The sequence below is a fragment of the Topomyia yanbarensis genome, chromosome 2, assembly GCF_030247195.1.
Source record: "Topomyia yanbarensis strain Yona2022 chromosome 2, ASM3024719v1, whole genome shotgun sequence".
Lineage (NCBI taxonomy): Eukaryota > Metazoa > Arthropoda > Insecta > Diptera > Culicidae > Topomyia > Topomyia yanbarensis.
Window position 1 is genome coordinate 203,741,824 of NC_080671.1, and position 22,892 is coordinate 203,764,715.

Here is a 22,892-nt window from a genome sequence, read left to right on the forward strand (position 1 = left end):
CAAGCGATCTTTCCGAACCGTTTCAAAAAAAAGTACAGCCTCTTTGAATATTATTACTTTAAACTATTGCTCGATTTATTATTTGTTTTTCATGCCTGAGCGAGAAAATAGGCTTGTACCGACTAAATCGAATAGCAGCTATAAGTCCAGCGAATAACCTTTCAAATGAAATCAGTTTGACCCCAATCGGAATCTTAACTAAAAAGATATATTCATTTGAATAACTTAGGTTTGAAAAAAGTTTTCCTCAGATTTCATCATCTATTTCACCTTTGAATTTCTGTAGAAAATTGAACTCTCGTCTTCGGGAGTTGATATTTTGAGAAGACTCTATTCAACCTGTTAAGAAACAGAGAAAAATGTTAAATCACGAAAAATCTAAGATAAAATTTTGAGGTTTTGTCCGGCTAGGCGACACTGTGTAACGTTTTGGTTCCATGGGTCTACAGTTCTCGTACAATGCTATGTTTGCTCCCCTTGCAGTTCCATTCAGTTTCTATGAATATCACATTTTAGCATATTTTCATTTCACTTTAACGATTGCTGTGTTGTAATACTCGGTGTCGTATTTAGCAGAACGTGATTGCAATGAGAGTTTGTATTCAGCAGCTCAGCACAAAAAGATAAAATGTGCAAAAGTCATTGCTGCACAAATTACCCTTTCATATGTTGATGCTCTGTTTGCTTTTACTCGTTGAATGGTATAGTATGACCTTGATTTTGATTACGATCTTATATTCTAATTAATGAGTATGACACATGTTATACAGTATCACTATGCGAAGAATTGAATGGTTGAAATATAAAGAGATATGTTGCTGCCAATGAGATTAATACATGTTAATCAAAAATGTTATTCTTTAACTAATGAAAAAATAGTAAATAAGCACTAGGAAGGATCGTTACAATATATAATATTGTACTAAAAGCTGTTCTCTTGTAAATATTTAGAATACTAGGTATTATTGATATTATGGTAAGTTGCTACAATTTGCAGAAAAGATTAGCTCAAAGAGAGTGAAGTTGAATTACATATTTATTGTGTTTGGGCTAATATTTGCAAATACTATCATGACATCATGAAGCATCCATGGTAAATACAATAAAATTCGTATCAGCACCCTTGGATCTCTTTAAATCATGTTGTGTACTTTTATTTTTAACTAGAAAAAAATGCATAGTTGATAATCCTGCCGCACTAGTATATTTATAAATTCCTTGAACAATTTCCTTAAAATCCCATCTCGCGAATTAATTCTATAGTAGTAATATCGGAGATGTAATCGAAATAAAATCAAGGTTTTTGACAATTGGCGGTGCTTCAATCGACACAAAATTTGGCTTGCGTATATGTATCTCTATGTATGTGCACTAATCCCATGTGATTATCTCACCAATGGCTGAACAGATCTTAACAAAACTAGTTTAAAACGAAAGGCCGAACCTGGAAATTTAACGCAATTAATTTACTTTAAGGGCTGATTATCATATAATCTGTCAAAATCACTTTGAATCCTTGGGCGTAGTTAAAAAAGTTACATTGCTCGAAAATATTTCGTTACAGAAAACGACGAATGAACAGTTGAATTGTATGGTCATTTTCGTCCTATTTACGAATTTATTTTATCAATGGCGAAATATTACAATTTACGTTATTTATAATATAAATGTATAGAGGTAAAATACCGCGTGAAATTAAAAAAAATTCTGGAGAAAATTTGGAATAGGACGTAAGTTACATTGAGAGCCTCTCTTTGTTTACTTTCTCTTTAGTTTATTTCGACGTCACTATAACACTTTGCACTAATTTACCAGTAGATATCGAAAGCCGATGGTTATTACTAGAATATTATGCGAAGAGAATAAAATGTTGAAACGACCGAGTAATGAACAGAAGAGAAGGACCCCAAAGATAATCTCTCATTGTTACTTACGTCCTATTCTAAAATTTCTCTAGAATTATTCATCAAAATTCAAATGCTTTTCAATACAGTAATGTATCTTTTACTTTTTTGAGTTACTGAACATAACTAAGTAATCTATCTAGTGCATTTTTGCAAAATCAACATAAAAATTAAATTCAGTTTGCAACTAAAGTTGAATAAGAATCGGGAGCAATTAAAAGCAAATAAACGAAACATTACTTTAATCGTGATAGTGCATGAATCACTCTCTCCCACTTCCTTCCACTGAAAACCATTCGATGAAGAAAATAACAAAACAAATTCTTGTTTTCCTAATTAGTTGATTTTAACAGAAAAATGAAAAACGTAACTAAATTTGCTCTTAATTTTGCCAGATTCTCAAATAATAGTCATTAAAAATTATTATTGATTTTGATTCAAGACGCACATCGTACGAAATGACAGCAAAGTAGCCAAGATGCACATCTTACTGAAATACATCAAGGTAGCGACAGTAACTATGTTCATACACGCTGGACATAACGGTTATGCAGGTAAGTTGTCTCAGCTTGGAAAGCTTGTTTTAGCCCGGACGCAACTACCAGTGCACAAAAATCAGCAATTCAACTGACCTCATTTTGGTTTTACCTAGTTTTTCTTTAGAAAACATTTCAATAAAGGAATGATTTTGATTGAAATTTTTTTTCAACACATGTAGGTATACTGAAAGTTGAAAGTACTGTCGAAAATTGTCAAAATCATTCTATTTCGGATTTAGTCGATTATATAGTAAAATTTCAATTATTAACAAATGTAATATGCAATATGATAATTATTTTTCATCTTTTAAGATTCCAAACTAGATCTGGAATCAGTAAGAAGTTTTATTGCAGTGCTGGCTGACTAAATAGAAAAGAAATAAAAATTATTTCTTTCATCTAAAATTGAAATCATCAATCAATTACCAACAATCCTTAAATTGCTTTGGCTATTTCATCTCATTTAAGAGTGCAGTTTATAAAAAGATAACATTATGAGAAAAATAACTCTACATTACATTTACGTGTGAATTACTGGCATACAGAGTATTTCAACAATTTAATTCCATACCTTCATCCGTCGACCAGTGAAACAAAACGTTTGAAATATCCTATGTTGTATTTTACGATGAAGCAGTTTAATTCAACAATGAGATTAGTTGAATTCCAGTCGTATGTGTCTTGGCTAAAAAGGTACTGTAACGGCATATACAATTGAGTCTGAACTAAAACAAGCGTTACAAGCTGAGACAAGCTTCTCAAGCTTCAGCTCAGGTAGGCTTTTTAAGTTTTGTGCTAGGCTGAAACGTTCATGTCCAGACTGAAACTGACAGCATCAAATCAACAACGTTGGATTATTGTTTTCAACAAAAATTTAGTTCGCCCAAATATTAACTAGACGAAACCAAAAACTCAACTAATTTTTTAGTTAAAATTGTGATGAATCGGTTTTCCGTGTCCCTCTCTTTCTTCTTGTTTGTATCAACTGTCACGGCACATGCTTTTCTTGATATTTCTAGAGAAAATTTTCAATAGGACGTAAGTAACATTGAGAGCCTCTCTTTGTTTACCTTCTCTTTCGTTTATTACGACGTCATTACAGCACTTTGTACTAATTTTCCAGTACATATCGAAAGCCGACGGTTTTTACTACAATATTATGCAAAGAGTAGAGTAGTAAATGTTGAAATGGCCGAGTAATGAACAGAAGAGAAAAACCTCAAAGAGAATCTCTCATTGTTACTTACGTCCTATTGAAAATTTTCTCTAGATTTCTCTATATAATTATAAATTATTTTATAGTATCTGCTACTAATCTCAAATATCTGAGCGAAAACTAATTTGAAGAGCGGGTCGGAGTTGCTTAAGATATGTAAGACAAATCTAAATTGCTGTACAACATTATGAGAAAACTATAACTATAGCATTAAGACCAACTAGGTCAGATGAGGTATACAGGTATTATGAGAAAACTATAACGAATTTATGCTTAAACGTTTAAGATGAAGAGATACGAAACGTTGGTGATTAGTTATGAAAGAGGAATCTTCAACTATCACCACCGCCTGCTGGCTCGTGGTAGTGTCGGATTCTTTCTGCAGTGGGTGCTGGGTCATTGGGCCGAAAGCCGGTAGGCCGAATGTCGTTAGGCCGAATGCCGTTAGGCCCACTGCCATTAGGCCGAAAGGGTCATTAGGCCGAAGGCTATTTGGCCGAACGGGTCATTAGGCCGAATGGATCATTAGGTCGAATGGGTCATTAGGCCGAATGGGTCATTAGCCGGAATGGGTCATTAGGCTGAATGGACCAAGTAGAATGATAAATATGTATAGTAACTGATAAATATGTATGGAATGATAAATAAGCGGTTGTAACTGAAAACTTTCAATGAAGGGTGATTTTTTACGATTTTTTAAAACTTACAATGATAATGTTTAGAATATTTACAACACCTTTCTCGTTGCTGTAATGGAACAAATAAATAAAAGCGACATCTGATGTGGCTACGCCACATCGCTTTATGTCAGGTGCTGTACGACATCGCTCCGCTCTGTCGGACTTAAACTAATCTAAGCCCCTATGTTTGAGTAAAACGAGTGGATCACAGGTATGCTTGCGAGAGGCCGCCGCTTCCGACGTCGGGTCGGCTAGGCCGCATGCGCTAGAGTAGTGTAACAACCAAAAAATGGTTGTGTCTAGCGGTTATATTGAGCCAAACTGACTTTTTTATTTTCTTTTTTCTTTTTCTTCCATTACCTATGGTTTTTATAAATGGGATTTCATTTTGAAATATCAATCATTAGCAATGAACTTTGGGGTTTATTTACATTATATTTTTTAGGGAATATTTAGTTAAAACTTATAGAACCACGTTGGACTTCTGCGTGTAGCAATTGTTTGTTGTTCGTTGCTAAGTTCGTTTCTAGGATCGTGGCTACATGCATCTGTTATGTTTTACGAACAAAAATGTGTAAAGATTTTTAAATCATGCAGCTCCACCGAAATCGAGAGAAACTGGCTAGTTAAATGGACTAGAAAAATCATCAGAAGATTGGCGAGGCGTGAGGGAATTAAGTACTTAAAGGGAGGTTCCACTTGTACTCGTAAAGAAATATTATGACGAGATGTTTTGAGGCGCTTGCTAACATTAAAACTGATAACGAATATAAAAAATCGGAAACAATTTGGTTTGAAACTTTAATTTTTCGGATGTTATGACACACACTCAATTGATTTTATGACAAGCGGCTTGTGCATCATAATGTTCCGGATGATACATGCAATGATTGGTATCCGCAATCAGCAAATTAAAAAAAATGTTTCTAAATAAAATACATATAAATAAGCCCATCACAATCGATGTTAAGAAATATGCAGCACTCTCCAAATAAAAGCAAAGCACCTTCGATTATCAACGCGTTTTCTGTTTAACATATCGAGGGACCCTCTAGTACAACTTTTGAGCCATGGGAAACTTGCGAGCCCGTCATCTCAATTAGTCTCTGCAACGATCATTTTAATCAAATGACATTCAGCGCAATGGTACATACGGTCTAATGAGCCATTCGGCCCTACTGCCTCATTCGGCCTAATGACCCGTTCGGTCTAACGACCCATTCGGCCTAATGACCCATTCGGCCTAATGGCATTCGGCCTAACGGATTTTGGCCTGATGGCCCGACACCCGTTAGATAATTACTTCAGGAGGGATTGTGCTGTTGCTTTTTATATTTTTTTGTCAATTCTTCATGTTTTTCCATTGGTGCTCTTTCTTGCTTGCTTTCCAACTTCCTTGATATAACTGACCTGCTCAGGTCTGATGCAAATGTCGTCACCTGCCGAAACGTGCACCGATCCAGAGGTGCCGATCATAAAGACTCCCATCTCTTTACAATCACCTTCGCAGAGTTTCTTATCCAGTTTAACGCTACTCGTTAAAATTTATCTTCTAGATGTTGCTGAGAGTTCCACAGCGGCGGAATTACTAGCAATGCCGAAGCCCGTTTTCGTGAGCTATTTAGCTCTCAGCTACACCGACAGAGAGATCATCGACAAGATAACGATATCCCGATTGTCTCAGAATTCGTGTTATTCTTCTTTAGTTGCCGTTGCTAGCTCGATCTTTGTTGTGTAACTGGTCTAGTTACAACTGTTTGTAATATCGAAACATACATTTTCCAAAGTTGCAGATGTCCTTGAATGCATTCATAGATTGTTCTTTAAATGCACATTATTTATTCCATATATACAGTGTACTATAAACATGGGCTATCAAAAATATGTGAAAATACGTCAAAAATGTATAGACTTCTAGATGGATATTCAGTATCCATTCTATATTAAAGGATATGTGTACGTAGGGTGAAGCACCATTTTTATCCTATTATGCAGGGCACCGAGCTATTTCGTTAAGAGTTCTATCTACAATCGATATAATGCCTACAAATTGGTATCAATCTCTTTGCTTAGTTTCCCAGAAGTAGATTGGCCTGAAAACTATAACATACTCGTAGTTGAGCGAAACGAAAACTCAAACCGGCGTCCCTATATTCATCCTAGCATTTGAGTCAATGTGTTGAACAAATATGGCCGTCATTGCTCTAACCAACGGTTTCAGACGGGTAGAATCATTATATTTATATGATGGAAATACGACCAACACCCTATCTACATTTATCGCACTCCTCTATTGCTGTGCTAGATTTGCCATCAATGCTCGGGGCGACTTGATACCGTGCCATTCAATAAATGATACCAAGCTTATGACTCTGCTTCATTTCGCTTCCAGCTCAAACTAGGTATATGCATAATGGGCGGAACAAAGGAGACTAAAATAACGAAGAGACAACTTGTTCCATTTGGAATTTCAATTTAACTGTCAATGTCATCTCAAACGAAAATGAGAACTGTCAAACGAAGTTATTGGAATCATTTTTGTAAAGGGTTTAGTATCTTCCATTAAGTTTCATTCATTTTTGTCGTTATTGATTAAATAAGTGATTTTCAACCTGGGGTCCGCGGACCCCTAGGGGGCCGTGAAGTCGTTGCTGGGGGTCCGCGAAGAAAATTATTTGTTCCTTGTGGATATTGAAATTTCAAATCTTGTTTCCTAACAGACGATGCAAACCCATGGGGGCCCAGGGGTATTTCTAAGGGGTCCATGGTACGAAAAAGGTTGAGAACCGCTGGGTTAAATCATTGCGAAAATCAAACAAATAACAATGTAGCTAATTTGGAACTTCTAGTTGCGGTACAATAAGTGCTGGTCATGGAATGTGTAAACTTTAATATTTTTTCAGTTGCCTGAAGATCACGAAGCGTAGGCTAAGCCGAAGGCAACAAGTTTTCCCAGCAACGCGTGATGATGTACGATGACCTCGCAAAAAATCTTGATAGATTGAGCGAATTCTATACATTTCTTTTATAAGAAATGTAAAAATATGCAAAAGTTCCTGTTTGAAGTGAATATCGAAATCAGCAATATTTCACAAAAACAGTGGCCTTCTTCAATTGCGGATCATTAATGTTGAAACTTTTTCTACTACTGTATCTTCGCCAATGAAATATTTTAGTGTTCTTTTTACATTAAATCTCATACCAGTAGCATTTTGAAACTTAGAATTTAAATCGAATAAGGTGTTATGTATATACAAAGTTAAAACTAAAAAAAATCAGACATTTTTTATTGAATATTCTGAAAGTACATACTTTTAAAAGTGTCTCTGTGAAATTTCATCCAGATCGGAGCACTAGATGCCAAATTATAGCCATTTGCAGCGAGCTGGTTCTTCCACGAATGGAGTTATCACAAAACTTTAGACGCAATTATCCTGGTTCCTTTTTCATTAAAATTTTTTCGATTCTTCGCTATGAATTTTTGTTTAAAATTTGTAACACCAAAAAACTTAATTTTTTGGTCAATATGTTTTTTCTGTAAGAAAAAAAAATTCTTTTGGGAAACCGATCCGTTCAAGTACACCACAATATATTTTTCTTCAATAATCTTTTTAGTTTTTGGATTTCAATCGAGCGGTTCGGCTTGAAGAGCGTTCACCGCAAACCTCTGCCAAAAAACACGCATCGGGGGATGATGTTTCAATTCAACTTGGTTTTTCTATCCTCGATAGTTTCGCTTTTTCAAATAAAGTTTGCATAAAACACTTTTAAAAAATCACGAACTTAGCTCACTTTTTCGCCACAACTTTGTATATAACTCTTTAAATCCTTATTATAGTGAGATGCAAAATGTTAATTTTATATGAAACACAAGTATCTTCTTCTATCATTTCTCACATTATTTATTATTTCTTGTATCTGGGATGAGTAGCTCAAGAAAAATGTTTAAATTACCCCCAAACCATTATTTAGTGTAGGCAATATAGGCTTCGAATGTATTTGCGTAAACCCAACATCGTCCACTGTTGTGACAGGATTACTTATTCTGACTTCGTTCACTACATTAATCCATCGTAGCCGTGGATAGTTTATTTATTAACAATACGTAAAATAAATAAAAATATTAGTAGGTGTCCGTCGGATATCGTGCGCGTTACTTGTTATTACGCGTGGAGACCTTTATCCGTGGCAGGGAAATAAGCCGACTGGTTGATTCATAATTGTAGGATTTTATTCTTTCTTCTTTTTAACACAAATAACCTTTCTCAACAATTTTTACATGTTTTAAATGGTCTATTCCCAAAATGTTGTGATAAAAATTCAGCAATATAAAATGTTGAAAGCTTTGTAGATATCAACTTTTTCTTTGCAAGAAATTCTTTTGTTGATCCGCAATATTGGGACTAGTGTACAAAGTTATGTTATTTCGCATCGACGGATTTGTTTGGAACCAAATAATTCGTTAAGTGATCTTTGCAGTATGATCCAACAGATTTTCTTACAGCTATCAATTTTATTCTCAGTACCCCCACTGCATGATATGGCAAACATTTCTGCTTCGGCATTGAAAATGGTAACGCATAATTTCCGAATTGAGTCGTCACCAAGTCTATACAACATTAGCGATAGCCAGCAGAGGCCAAACATGTGTAAAGCCTTGTATAAGAGATGTAGACACATTATTTACATTACAGCTCTCATGTTTTTGAGCGATCCTTGGCATGAAAAAGGAAAATAGCGAAAGTGAGCAAAGCACAGCATGTGTTCGTGTGTATCAGAAGCAAATTATGCAATGTTGGCTCGTTCATCACACGAGTTCGTTCGAATTTTCGGTCACTTCCTCGCTCGAACATTGGTCCTTCTGAAGCATAAATTGATTGAAAAGTGGCTAATTCGTACACGTTTAATTGGAATGCCCAGTGAACTTGTAATTAATTTGTGAAAAGGAACATTCGATAAGCAACAGTCAAGGTAAATATACGAACAGTAATGTTAACCTAATTTCGAACAAAAATATGACTTGATTCCGTTTTGAATTTGCTCCTCTTATACACCTTATCTCGTGAGTGATGATATAAACATAATCATACGCTTCTAAATTTAGCTCTCGCTCTTCTCTTTATCGCTGGCGCGTTTTTGTTCGCCTCTTTGAGTGCTTCTGTCATTCATTTGCTGTTCTGACTAGACCGAGGGCGAATTTTCCACTCCAACAAATCCAACAAATACTGGATATCTCGCCTAGGGTGCAGTTCCATTTCCAGTGTGCAAAGTAAAACTGAGAATTCCAGGAGCTATAGATGTATCATTGAGAAGATAACCTGGTGGTGCGCTCGACTAAGAATAAAATAAAGATAACAAAGCGATTTGCTCTTCTATAGCGAAGGAAAAATAGTTCAAATGAAGAACCATGAGGAACATAAATAGGACGGAAAGGGCAAAATAAAAGATATGCTTATTTGTTTGTTCGGTCAAGTGTTCCTCTAGGTTGGAGTGAAAATTTTACCATTTCTTGATCTGTTGCATATTTTGCATCGCGACCAGGGCTGGAAACGTGACTTTTTTTTATGAACGTCATAAGCTTACAAACTTTCACGCTGCTGCCCGAGCAGGAAAGTCATAGACGAATTTCATGGTTGGTGTACGTATGAATGTCGTTCAATGAATGTAATCTCTTTGGTGTGCGTGAATGCCGCCACACAGCAGTTTTGTTTCCCGCCACCAAGGCTGGAAGAAGTCATTTCGAATTTCATTTTAATGCGAAAGTTCGGGAAAAAACCAATACGACAGCACCGATGCTAGTTTGACTTCGGCTGCTGTGCATGTAAACGGACGAGAGAAAAGCAAAAACGTTCGTGCTGCTGAGCGTGCCTGCTACATGTTCGTGAATGTTCGGTTATTCAGCTTACTGCCGTAGTAGGGTTTCGCTCGCTAGCAGTTGCGAATGTATGTGAATGGCCCGTGTGTTTAACTTTCATCATCCGTTGCGTTGGAACTGTTGCGAATAAATTTCATAGCAGCGGTTCAAAATGAATGTAGTGAACGACATTCATGGCTTATATTTGCAAGATTGGAATGTGCGGCAGTTCGTTTCTCGCTTGCTATAGGAAAGGACTGCAAGCAATATGTTAGCGGTCACATAGTATCGTTGAAGGCAAAGTTGTTGGCCATTGAAAATCTATAGTTTTGTACATTTACAATGCGCAGAGGGGTCGGCCGATGCGTGAAAATGGAAATATTTTCAGCTTTTTGGTAATGAGTTTTATATTGAAGGAGAAATTGTTGGCCGTTGAAAATCAATAGTTTTGTACATTTACAATGCGCAGGGGGGTCCGCTGGTGCGTGAAAATGGAAATGTTTTCAGCTTTTTGGTAATGAGTTTTATATTGAAGGAGAAGTTGTTGGCCATTCAAAATAAATAGTTTTGGACATTTATAATACACAGGGGGTCCGCCGATGCGCCAAAATTATTTTTTTTCAACCATTTGGTAATGAGTTTTATATTGAAGGAGAAGTTGTTGGCCGTTGAAAATCAATAGTTTTGTACATTTACAATGCTCAGGGGGTCCGCCGATGTGTGAAAATGGAAATGTTTTCAGCTTTTTAGTAATGAGTTTTATATTGAAGAAATTGTTGGCCGTTAAAAATCAATAGTTTTGTACATTTACAATACACAGGGGGTCTGCCGATGCGCCAAAATTGATTTTTTCAACCATTTGGTAATGAGTAATGGTAATGGTTACAATGCGCAGGGGGGTCCGCCGATGCGTCAAAATGGAAATGTTTTAAACTTTTTAGTAATGAGTTTTATATTGAAGGGGAAATTGTTGACCGTTGAAAATCAATAGTTTTGTACATTTACAATGCGCAGGGGGTCCGCCGATGCGTGAAAATGGAAATGTTTTCAGCTTTTTGGTAATGAGTTTTATATTGAAGGAGAAGTTGTTGGCCATTCAAAATCAATAGTTTTGGACATTTACAATACACAGGGGGTCCGCCGATGCGCCAAATGATTTTTTTCAACCTTTTGGTATTAAGTTTTATATTGAAGGTGAAGTTGTTGGCTATTGAAAATCAATAGTTTTGTACATTTACAATGCGCAAAGGGGGTCCGCCGATGCGTCAAAATGGAAATATTTTCTACTTTTCAGTAATGAGTTTTATATTGAAGGGGAAATTGTTGGCCGTTGAAAATAAATAGTTTTCTATATTTACAATGCGCATGGGGGTTCGCCGATGTGTCAAAATGGAGATGTTTTAAACTTTTTAGTAATGAGTTTTATATTGAAGGGGAAATTGTTGGCCGTTGAAAATCAATAGTTTTGTACATTTACAATGCGCAGGGGGTCCGCCGATGCGTGAAAATGGAAATGTTTTCAGCTTTTTGGTAATGAGTTTTATATTGAAGGAGAAGTTGTTGGCCATTCAAAATCAATAGTTTTGGACATTTACAATACACAGGGGGTCCGCCGATGCGCCAAATGATTTTTTTCAACCTTTTGGTATTAAGTTTTATATTGAAGGTGAAGTTGTTGGCTATTGAAAATCAATAGTTTTGTACATTTACAATGCGCAAAGGGGGTCCGCCGATGCGTCAAAATGGAAATATTTTCTACTTTTTAGTAATGAGTTTTATATTGAAGGGGAAATTGTTGGCCGTTGAAAATAAATAGTTTTCTATATTTACAATGCGCATGGGGGTTCGCCGATGTGTCAAAATGGAGATGTTTTAAACTTTTTAGTAATGAGTTTTATATTGAAGGGGAAATTGTTGGCCATTCAAAATCAATGGTTAAGTAATAATAGTTAAATTATGTGCAACAACAAGCTCTGCCGCCTACACTGTTTACTGATTTGCGAATTGCAATTACGCGAAGAAAACGGATGAAAAGGTTATTTGCAGAAGGTTTGGCAGAAATATGTTTTCCCTTCATCGTAAAATATATTATGCTTATTGTACGATCTGTGATGTATTTTTTCGAACAATTTCCGCAATATGACTTTTATCGCTTAGTTTTAATTAAAGTAATGTAATTGGTTCAACAAAACATGACATGTTTCAATTGCAATACGTTTTCAAAGTAGTAGCTACTTTCTCCAGTTTTTTTTTCATTTCGGTATAACCACAGAGAACAGACATCCATGATCGAACAAAAATATTTAAAAAACGTGTGTAAACATTTGAATTAATATACGATAAACACTAGCGCCGCCACACCAACCTATCCCAACTATCCGTCAAATGCATTCCGAAATCGGTTCGAAATCCTGAATGGATTCAGTATGGAATCTTGTTCAAAGAAAACAACCGATTCCGACTCTATCGGTTGATGCATTTGAGCTGGAATTCATGCTGAAAGTCCGAACCGGTTCCGGACTCGTTTGACTGGGTAGAGGAATAACCGCTGTCAATTCTGTCGAACTCAGCCACAAAAAAACATGACGACAGTAGCGCACCTGGTTTGAATATCCCAACTACCTTCGAAACCGTTAGAGATTTTACACAAGTTGAATGCTGAAGATGGACGTCTGTTCTCTGTGGTATAACGGTTGACGAGTTTCCACCATTTTGTGATTTATAATGGTAATACAGTGAAGACCCGTTTTTTATCAGCCCATTGGTGAATGTTAGGCTGATAAAACGGGGACATTGACAAAATCGGGAAATATAATTTTCTTTCTTTTTAACGGCCCCCCTTTGTCATGTCACGTGTCATTGAATCGTGTGAACGTTGTGACATCGACATATTACAAATTTACATATATTTAGTTTTAAATTTTAGCGAACTGTGTGTTCACGAAGGACTACCCTCCAATGATAATTCTCTTGCATAGACCGTTTACAATATTAAATTATAGTCTCGTCAAACAACAAGTGGCATAAACCCCAATATGATAACGGATAAGATATTTACATATGTAACGCGAGTGTTTTGATTTTACATCCGACAGGATTGGGATGGCATAAATACTACATCATTCTAAAAAACAAATCATTAATTGGAACAAATTGATTTGAATATAACAATTTAGCATTTTCAAGTTTTTCAGAGTTTGCCACCAATAATCTTATTATACACATGCCTACACCTTATGACGATTACCTTGAAACAACTTCTCGACAAACAGATGATTACGGCCTAAAAGCCAACTGTCAAAATCCACTTTGAATGGAAATCCCGGACAAACCGTTACACGCCAATCACAGATGTTGGTAGTAAACGAAAGAGAAAAGTTTTCTCTTTCATAAACTGTTGAGAACTGTGTTCTACTAGTAACGGTTTGTCTGGAATTTCCATTCAAAGTGGATTTTGACAGTTGGCTTTTAGGCCGTAATCATATGTTTGTCGAGACATTGTGTTTGTCAAATTGGTCACTCTTCGCATTTTTCTTTTGATACGCAATTCTCACTTCGACATAATCTTTCATGAGGGCCTAAATCAGTGATGCCGCAAGTCCAGATTTATGTAGAAAGGTACAGATTTCTGAAGCTTTTTGGCACAGATTCTGTACGGTACCCGAATAAACATCTAATAATCCAATAGCCTAACGACCTGTTCAGGGTATCATCCATACAATATGTGGAATCGTTGGACTATATATGTTAAAGTTTGTGTATAATTTTTTTTATTAGGGTGCAGATTACAGATTTTTGTAAAAAAGTACAGATTGGTACAGATTTTTTACATGACAGCAAGGTAAAATAATTTAACCCTGCGATGCATTCCAGTAAACAGTTGAGTTAGGCACACCCAAAACGGTGAGCTCAGATTTTCTGTTTTTGGGCTCACAATCTCATTCCCAAAAGCAATCCTTTTTGAACATTGAGCTGTTCGCGCACAATTCGGGATGAGCGCAACGCTCACGCAAAAAAAACCATGACACACACTCACACACAAGGAAACTTTGTTAGTATTTAGTTCCGTATCTTTCTTCTACACCTTACATTCCCCCCTCCCAACAACCACAAGCAATCTCATCACCATTGCTGGCTGCATTGCATTTTGTTTTGTTTCATTCTTTTCTTCGCTGCTATAAATAGCCCGTGACCAGAAACTTCGAGTAAAAAAATCTTATATCAGATTCAAGATTAGAACCGACAAACTTCTAATCGGTAAAAACACCTCTTTATTGCCCGTACCATGACGACACACTGATGAAGTAGTATAATGGCGTATATAAAGCTTCACACTTATGATGAGTGAGATAATATCGTTTGCATCCCGCCGCCGCGTCGGTATTTCAGCATCGTCATTGACGCATTTTGCTTTATACCATTTCCCCGCTCTGTTATTAATATTTTGTTTGTATGTATGTGTTGGGAACTAAGCCTTACTAGAAAAAAAGATTAACGGGTAAAGACTGGAACCGACAAACATCCACTCGCCAAAACGCCTGCTTTACACCTTATGCCATAACGACACATAATGAGCAATCGTTCGAATGGGCTATGTAAACTTCGCATCATTGCAGCAGTGATCACAAATGGGACCGTATGGAGACGATGGTATGTGTTATTCAAGTTATCCCTGCACTACATGAGCCAACAGTGTGTAGCTATGGGGTACGATATTGTATTCCACAAGTATGAGGTTGGTTGAACACTAATGCATCGTTTGGGAGCTTTTCGCTCACAGTTCGAGAGCGAAAAAAACAGAATCAATTCCGCTCTCAACGATTCGTTTTGGGTGCAGCAGTGATGGCAAGAATCTGAATTGGAGCTGGTACTGATTGAGCTTGAACTGAAGCTGACATTATAATGCAATATGCGAGAAACATGCTTCCAGCAAATCAAAGGGATGATGTCTAATAAAAGCTGAGCGAATCTTCTCGGAAAGCATACGTTTACTCTGACGTACTCCATTTGAATTCTTGCAAGCCGGTTTCTCGCATCTTATTGATATTTCTAACCCCATCTCAGCTTCTCGCCACCTGTTGGTTGGCACTCACTCTGTTGGCCACCTTTGGTTGGCAAACAAAGTGGCAGTGAGAATTTGAGCTGGAGCTGATATTGACATTACCCAGTCAAACTCATCCGAAATTCTAACTGGTTTCCCACACTGCTTTTACAGTGAACGGCAAGTTACGGCGCCGCCTATTAGTTTACTGGGTTCTTGCGGAATTCCAGGTCAAACAAAACAACCGAGTCAGAATGTCTGGTTTGATTTCCCCGAATGGAAAATATGTAGGAGAAAAATGATTCTTTTAACAACCTCGTTATTGTTTGGGTACAGAATCCGGTCCTTTTTTCGATAGAAGAGTGCAGATAGAAAAGATTTTTCAAGTCCCGGTACAGATTTAATGGTGGCAATACTGGCCTAAATCGCAAATGTAAACAAACTGGGTTTTCGCTACTATGATATTGTGCGACTAAAATACTACAAGGTAGCGGTAAAATGATAGAAAACATTTCCTTTTAAGATTTCCACTATGAAAATATGCCAAAATGTAATGGTGGATTATGAAAAAAGAATATTTTTGTTCGTTTAATTGTTTCTTATGTATTGGCACAAAATTATTAATGAAACGATTTATTTTTCCTGATCAAAGGACAAAAATAATGAAAATTTTGTCTTGCAATACCATCATTCTGTAACTTGATTATGCTACTACCGCATAAAAAAGTTTCCATTATGTCACATTGGCGGTAGCCCGTGTGCATTATAAATGTCCAAAACTATTGATTTTTAACGGCCAACAATTTCTATTCATTTTCAATTTTCCCTTCAATATAAAACTCATTACTGAAAACTTGATAACATTTCCATTTTGACGGATCGGCGGACCCCCCTGCGCATTGGAAATGTACAAAACTATTGATTTTCAACGGCCAACAATTTCTCCTTCAATATAAAACTCATTACCAAAAAGCTGAAAACATTTCCATTTTCACGCATCGGCGGACCCCCTGCGCATTGTAAATGTACAAAACTATTGATTTTCAACGGCCAACGAATTCCCCTTCAATATAGAACTCATTACTAAAAAGTTTAAAACATTTCCATTTTCACGCACCAGCGGACCCCCCTGCGCATTGTAAATGTACAAAACTATTGATTTTCAACGGCCAACAATTTCTCCTTCAATATAAAACTCATTACCAAAAAGCTGAAAACATTTCCATTTTCACGCATCGGCGGACCCCCCTGCGCATTGTAAATGTACAAAACTATTGATTTTCAACGGCCAACGAATTCCCCTTCAATATAGAACTCATTACTAAAAAGTTTAAAACATTTCCATTTTCACGCACCAGCGGACCCCCCCTGCGCATTGTAAATGTACAAAACTATTGATTTTCAACGGCCAACAATTTCTCCTTCAATATAAAACTTATTACCAAAAAGCTGAAAACATTTCCATTTTCACGCATCGGCGGACCCCCCTGCGCATTGTAAATGTACAAAACTATTGATTTTCAACGGCCAACGAATTCCCCTTCAATATAGAACTCATTACTAAAAAGTTTAAAACATTTCCATTTTCACGCACCAGCGGACCCCCCTGCGCATTGTAAATGTACAAAACTATTGATTTTCAACAGCCAACAATTTCTCCTTCAATATAAAACTCATTACCAAAAAGCTGAAAATATTTCCATTTTCACGCATCGGCCGACCCCCCTGCGCATTGTAAATGTACAAAACTATAGATTTTCAATGGCCAACAACTTTGCCTTCAACGATACTATGTGACCGCTAACATATTGCTTGCAGTCCTTTCCTATAGCAAGCGAGAAACGAACTGCCGCACATTCCAATCTTGCAAATATAAGCCATGAATGTCGTTCACTACATTCATTTTGAACCGCTGCTATGAAATTTATTCGCAACAGTTCCAACGCAACGGATGATGAAAGTTAAACACACGGGCCATTCACATACATTCGCAACTGCTAGCGAGCGAAACCCTACTACGGCAGTAAGCTGAATAACCGAACATTCACGAACATGTAGCAGGCACGCTCAGCAGCACGAACGTTTTTGCTTTTCTCTCGTCCGTTTACATGCACAGCAGCCGAAGTCAAACTAGCATCGGTGCTGTCGTATTGGTTTTTTCCCGAACTTTCGCATAAAAATGTCATTTGAAATGACTTCTTCCAGCCTTGATCGCGACAATAGCTGAATTAATTCTTTCCTGAGGGAATCAGGAATCAGAATATATTGGCTTAATTGGCACGTTCCCCGTATGTAGTCGGAGATTTGTGCCTTGCCGTGTGTTTTCATCATTTCCTGAGCGGAAGGAAAGGACAAGGAGGTATGGGGAAGTAGAATTGGAAGGGTGGGAAAAATAACAGCACAAAACAAAACTAAACAACAGGTAAGTTAAACTCACAAGTAGTTCAACTTGCCTGCGAATAAGCCTAAAGCTCTTTACCACTTTGGATAAGAAACTTTAGTATGTCTCTGAGTTTCAGTCGTCCAAACATGGTTTCGTCTATATAAGGAAGGCTGAAGACTCGAAATCGCAATTGCGCTACCGCTGGATCGCCGGTTAAAGCCCTGGTCAGCAGGCCGCAGTGGAGCTTATGTAGGAGATTTTTCGAAACCACTAGGCATGGTTGTTCTAGAAACGCCTGTGTTTAGCGACACTTTTGTAGATTTCTCCAATAATTGCGGTGCTCGGACGAAGCCCAGGACCGTATTTTTTCCCTTATCCAACTTGTCGAAATTGGCAGCGCGGGCTCAGGACCAACGAAGTCAATCGCTGAACCTGCCCTGGCCAATTCGTCAGCCCATTCATTTCCAATAATACCGGAATGTCCGGGCATCCAAACAAGGTAGATAGTGTTGACAATGCTTAGTTCTTCGATTTGGGTTCGGCACGCGATCACTAGCTTGGACCGGAATTTGTCTGAGCTAAGGGCCTTGATTGCAGTCTGACTATCGGAGCAGAAATTTATAACTTTGCCGAAAAAATCTCAGTTGAAGGGCCAATTGCACTCCGCACATAATCGCATAGATTTCTCCTTGGAATACAGTACAATATCTATCTAGTGAGTGAAATTGTTCCAATCTCATTTCACGACAGTAGACACCAGCACCAGCACGTCCCTCCATCAGAGAACCGTCAGTGTAACAGATTACTTGCGTTTGTTGTTGTTTTTCCATATAGCCAGACAACCACTCCTCTCGAGAAGGAATCTTCACATGGAATGTCCTGTAAGGAAAACTACAAGTGAGTGTAATATCGCTGGGAGCAAGAATATCTTCACCCCATGTAACCATTTGTGACCACAATCGTGTATGACTGGTAGCAAGATCAACATGATTACTGTTCCAAAGCCCAGTAACCTGCAGTCTGTATGCACATGATAGTGCTTCTTGTTTGAGGTGTATGTGTAATGGTTTGATATTTAGAAGTGCCTCAAGAGCAGCAGTCGGAGTCGTGGTGAAAGCACCAGTCAACGCCATGAGACCCATTCTTTGCAGTAGGTTTAGCTTTGACTGGACTGTCACCACCTCTCCCCTCTACAACCGCACAAGGCATCCGTAGGACAGTATTGGACGTACAATTGTCGTGTCAATCCAATAGATGTATTTAGGTTTGAGACCCCAGGTCTTTCCAAAAGTTCGTCTGCACTGCCCGAAGGCCATGCACGCTTTCTTGACTCTGAACTCAATGTGAGCAGACCAATTCAGTTTGGAATCCAGTATGGCTCCAACGTATTTGACTTGATCTGCACACAGTAGCTCAGAATCAAAAAACTGCAAGGGACGAACCCCGGTTGTTATTCGCTTCTTCGTGAAAAGAACCATTGAAGTTTTGCTTGGGTTAACTGATAGTTTAACTTGCCGACACCACTGTTCGACAGCTCTTAATTCCTGTTGCATTAAGTCAAAGATTGTTCCGATGCAAAATCCAGTAATTAGTATTTGGTAATCGTCAGCAAACCCGTAGGTTGGAAATCCAAGCTCACAAACGATTATATTTTCATACCTCTTGATATTTCTATGCTATATTTCACCCTAAAGAGGAAAATTTGGTAAAAACTAAAATTTCTCACTAGGATGAAAAATTTGTTAGTAAAACCAGTCTTTGTACAGGAGGGCACAAATCCTTATAGGCCTGCTAAGCCAAGACAAGTTTCGGCGTCACTGTGTCTCATCGGCATAAACAGAACTGCTCGAACGGGACATCACGTTTGATCAGTCGTTCGATTGAAACACAAAGTGTGTTTTAGTTTTAAGGGATTTGCGTCAAGCCGGCGCTAATCTATTCCGGCAATAAGTTAGTGTCGGTTTCTGATGAGGCGAAGCCGAAACGCAACTGAGTCTTGATATTTGTTATTACCATCTTATTATAAGTTTGATCCGTAATATTCAAGAAAATTATAATTAAAAGTACAGTTCACTAATTTCACTGTCTACTACGTTTCGGATATGTCAAACGAAGGGAACGAAAACAATTTCTATCTAGGACCATTATTTAAAAATCCAAATTCTTTTACTCTAGAATAAAACCACGAGATGTTTTTTGAAGGCTATTGTTTAAAGGAATCTAAAAAAATATGAAGGAACGACATATGCTAAAAACTTTAATCGACCTGAACCCTTAAATGCGTAATGTTGTTTTAAAACAACATTGCGAAAACATCTCAAAATTATCAATACAGCTAGCTTATTAAAACTGAGAAAAACAAATGATTCTCCTTTAAGGGTTAATACCACCAGCCAAACAACAAACTATCGCTAATGCTATGTTCACACTAACGAGTTAAAACACGTTATAATAATTAGCAACAAGAAAAATGTCATCAAGATAGCGTTAAAACACGTTATAACTAGAGGTGTGCGCCGATGCATTTTTAATCGGCGGCGGCGTAAGCGACATATTTGGCCGGCATAGCGACATATCGGTGGCGGCGCGCCGGCGTGTGTCGACGTGACGAATATTGATGCCTATGTAACTAAATACAGTTCCTTTCCCAAATTTTCGGTTTCTATTGTATCAGGCACATACAAACAGACGTTACAGCTTGAAAAAAATTCTAAAAAAATCGCCCACAATGTACTAGCGACATCTGTTGAACACATTGCACAAAATGTAATTCTCGCAAGCATATCAAAATTTTTTAACTGAAGCTCTAATAGTGCCCACCCTGCTTGCGAAATGCAAGATAATAAATGAAATTTTTACAGTTGTAAAATTTGAAGAACGAAATAGAAAAATTATCGATGTCGCATACTACGACTTGCATGAAATAATGATTGCAATGGACAAATTTGAAGAATGCAAAGTAACGGCTGTATTTCTATGACCCATAATAATTATTTATTGTTCTATATTTAAGAAATTAAGAAACGGCAAAACAGTTTTTGTTTTGTTTGAGGAAATTAATTATTGTTGTCGTTTCATTGTTTTTTGTTTCTATTTAGTCTTCTTTACCGTCGCTCTTTTAGAATCCCGCAGATATCAGGTACCACGACACGAGGCGTTATTAATGGCATTACTGCGCAGAAATGTCACTTTTAATGATTTTAAGGACACTTTTCAAGGTAGACACATTCCAGTTAAGCTCAGCCGGAAATGAACCGGAATTCTAGCTGGTTCCAGTTCGTTTTCCTGCTCCAGTGACACGATTCTAGATAGAATCGGTTGTGCTACTGGATCCCGTGTACGAACTGGAACCAGCCAGATTTCCAGTTCAATTCCGGCTGAACTTTACTGGGATTACTTCATTTTCCAGACTGGCGTTTACTTTTACTTCTAGTAAGTACAAAATCGCCGCGATGATAAGGCATAAACGATGCCATGGCACTACATTTTCTTTCAACGTAAGATTTGCTTCTATCTTGAATGCAAAGTATGCTCGATGTGCTGGAATCATACAGATCTACACCCTGACGGAACCTAAATACACAGTTACTATCATTCATAATAATTACACGACTTGATGTTTTAGCTCCTGTTGGGTTGAAACTGATCAGTAAACAAGTCTGATTGAAAATGGTCTGAGCGTATCTCTAGTTTTCGTTGGACCTGCACACCGCCAATTTCTCCAGCAGTTCCGGGGATCAACAAATTCTAATCCATTGCATACATCTAGTCAGATTCGATACACCGAATCAATTAGTTTACTAACATCCTATCATAGAGAACAGACGTCCATCTTCAGTATTCAACTTGTATAAAATCTCTAACGGTTTCGAAGGTAGTTGGGATATCCAAACCAAGTGCGCTACTGTCGTCATGTTTTTTTTTGTGGCTGAGTTCGACAGAATTGACAGCGGTTACTCCTCTACCCAGTCAAACTAGTCCGGAACCGGTTCGGACTTCCAGCATGAATTTCAGCTCAAATGCATCAACCGATACAATCGGAATCGGTTGTTTTCTTTGGGCAAGATTCCATACTGAATCCATTCAGGATTTCGAACCGGTTCCGGAATGGATTTGACGGATAGTTGGGCTAGGTTAGTGTGGCGGCGCTAGTGTTTATTTTATATTAATTCAAATGTTTACACACATTTTTTTAAATATTTTTGGTCGATCATGGATGTCTGTTCTCTGTGCCTCTACCAACTTGTGATCATCGCAGCTGTCAATTCTAAATAACTATCCATATGTTAACTTTTGAAATGGTTCGCTCTCTCGGTTAAATTTTTCCATTCAAGAGAAAATAACTCTCGAACTGTCAAATTTTAACTAAAAGTTAAAGAAAATCGCCAAATGGTTCGTAGCCTTAATTATTTCACGGACATGAATTGTGGCTAGGTAATGTATTTTTGGTGTTCAGCGCAGTTTCATTTCGAAAATTACACTGAATCTCAACACAAGAATAACAGGGTTACAGGTCCTAGTAGTTTCCTTGTATCTAATGCTCGCGCCTACGAGACTGGTTGCTAGCAGTTGTATACAATAGCTCAATAATCCATGAATAATAGTCTGAGTTCCTTGTAATTGTTTACGTAAGTTTATTAAGATTATGTGAAAGATTTATTACTTTATGAACTATATCATGAACAGTTTCACGAGCTGGACTGATGAATCGTGTCTAACATATTAGGAATCAACTATATCTTGAAAGTGGAAGTGTTTCCATTCCACGAATGGTGAATTGAAACTTATATGCGCGCAAACAAAACCAGTTGACAAAGAAATCCATGAATTATATTCCGAGTGTCGTGTAATGATTTTCGAGAAAATATCAAGGCTTTGTTAATTTTGTGATCTAATTCACAACCACTAATACCAAATAAAGGTCAATATGTAATAAATCATGAATCGGTTAACGTCGTATATTCGGATCATAGACAATGTTCATAGATTTGTGGATAAAATTATGAGACAATGATTTTCGAGTTCGCAAATTATCGGCGTGAGAAAAAAGTCGGCGGCGCGCCGCCGGTCTACCTTTCGGCGTCGGCGTTTGTTGAAATTTACCGGCGGCGGCAGCGTGGCGCGGCGGCGCACAGGTCTATAGTTATAACTCGTAGTGTGAACGTAGTATAAATCAACTTCAACAACTTAGTAATCAACGAATACTCAATCAGGAACGACTATAGCCAGTGCTTCAAAATCAATAGTCACCATCCCCCAAAAAGGAAATGAATTC

General features: G+C 37.5%; 1 protein-coding gene across 18 annotated transcripts in view; it reads right to left on the bottom strand.

The window, feature by feature from the left end:
• LOC131682743 (trichohyalin) overlaps positions 1–22,892 on the bottom strand; it is a 133,337-nt gene that overhangs the window by 104,578 nt on the left and 5,867 nt on the right. The window lies entirely within an intron of this gene.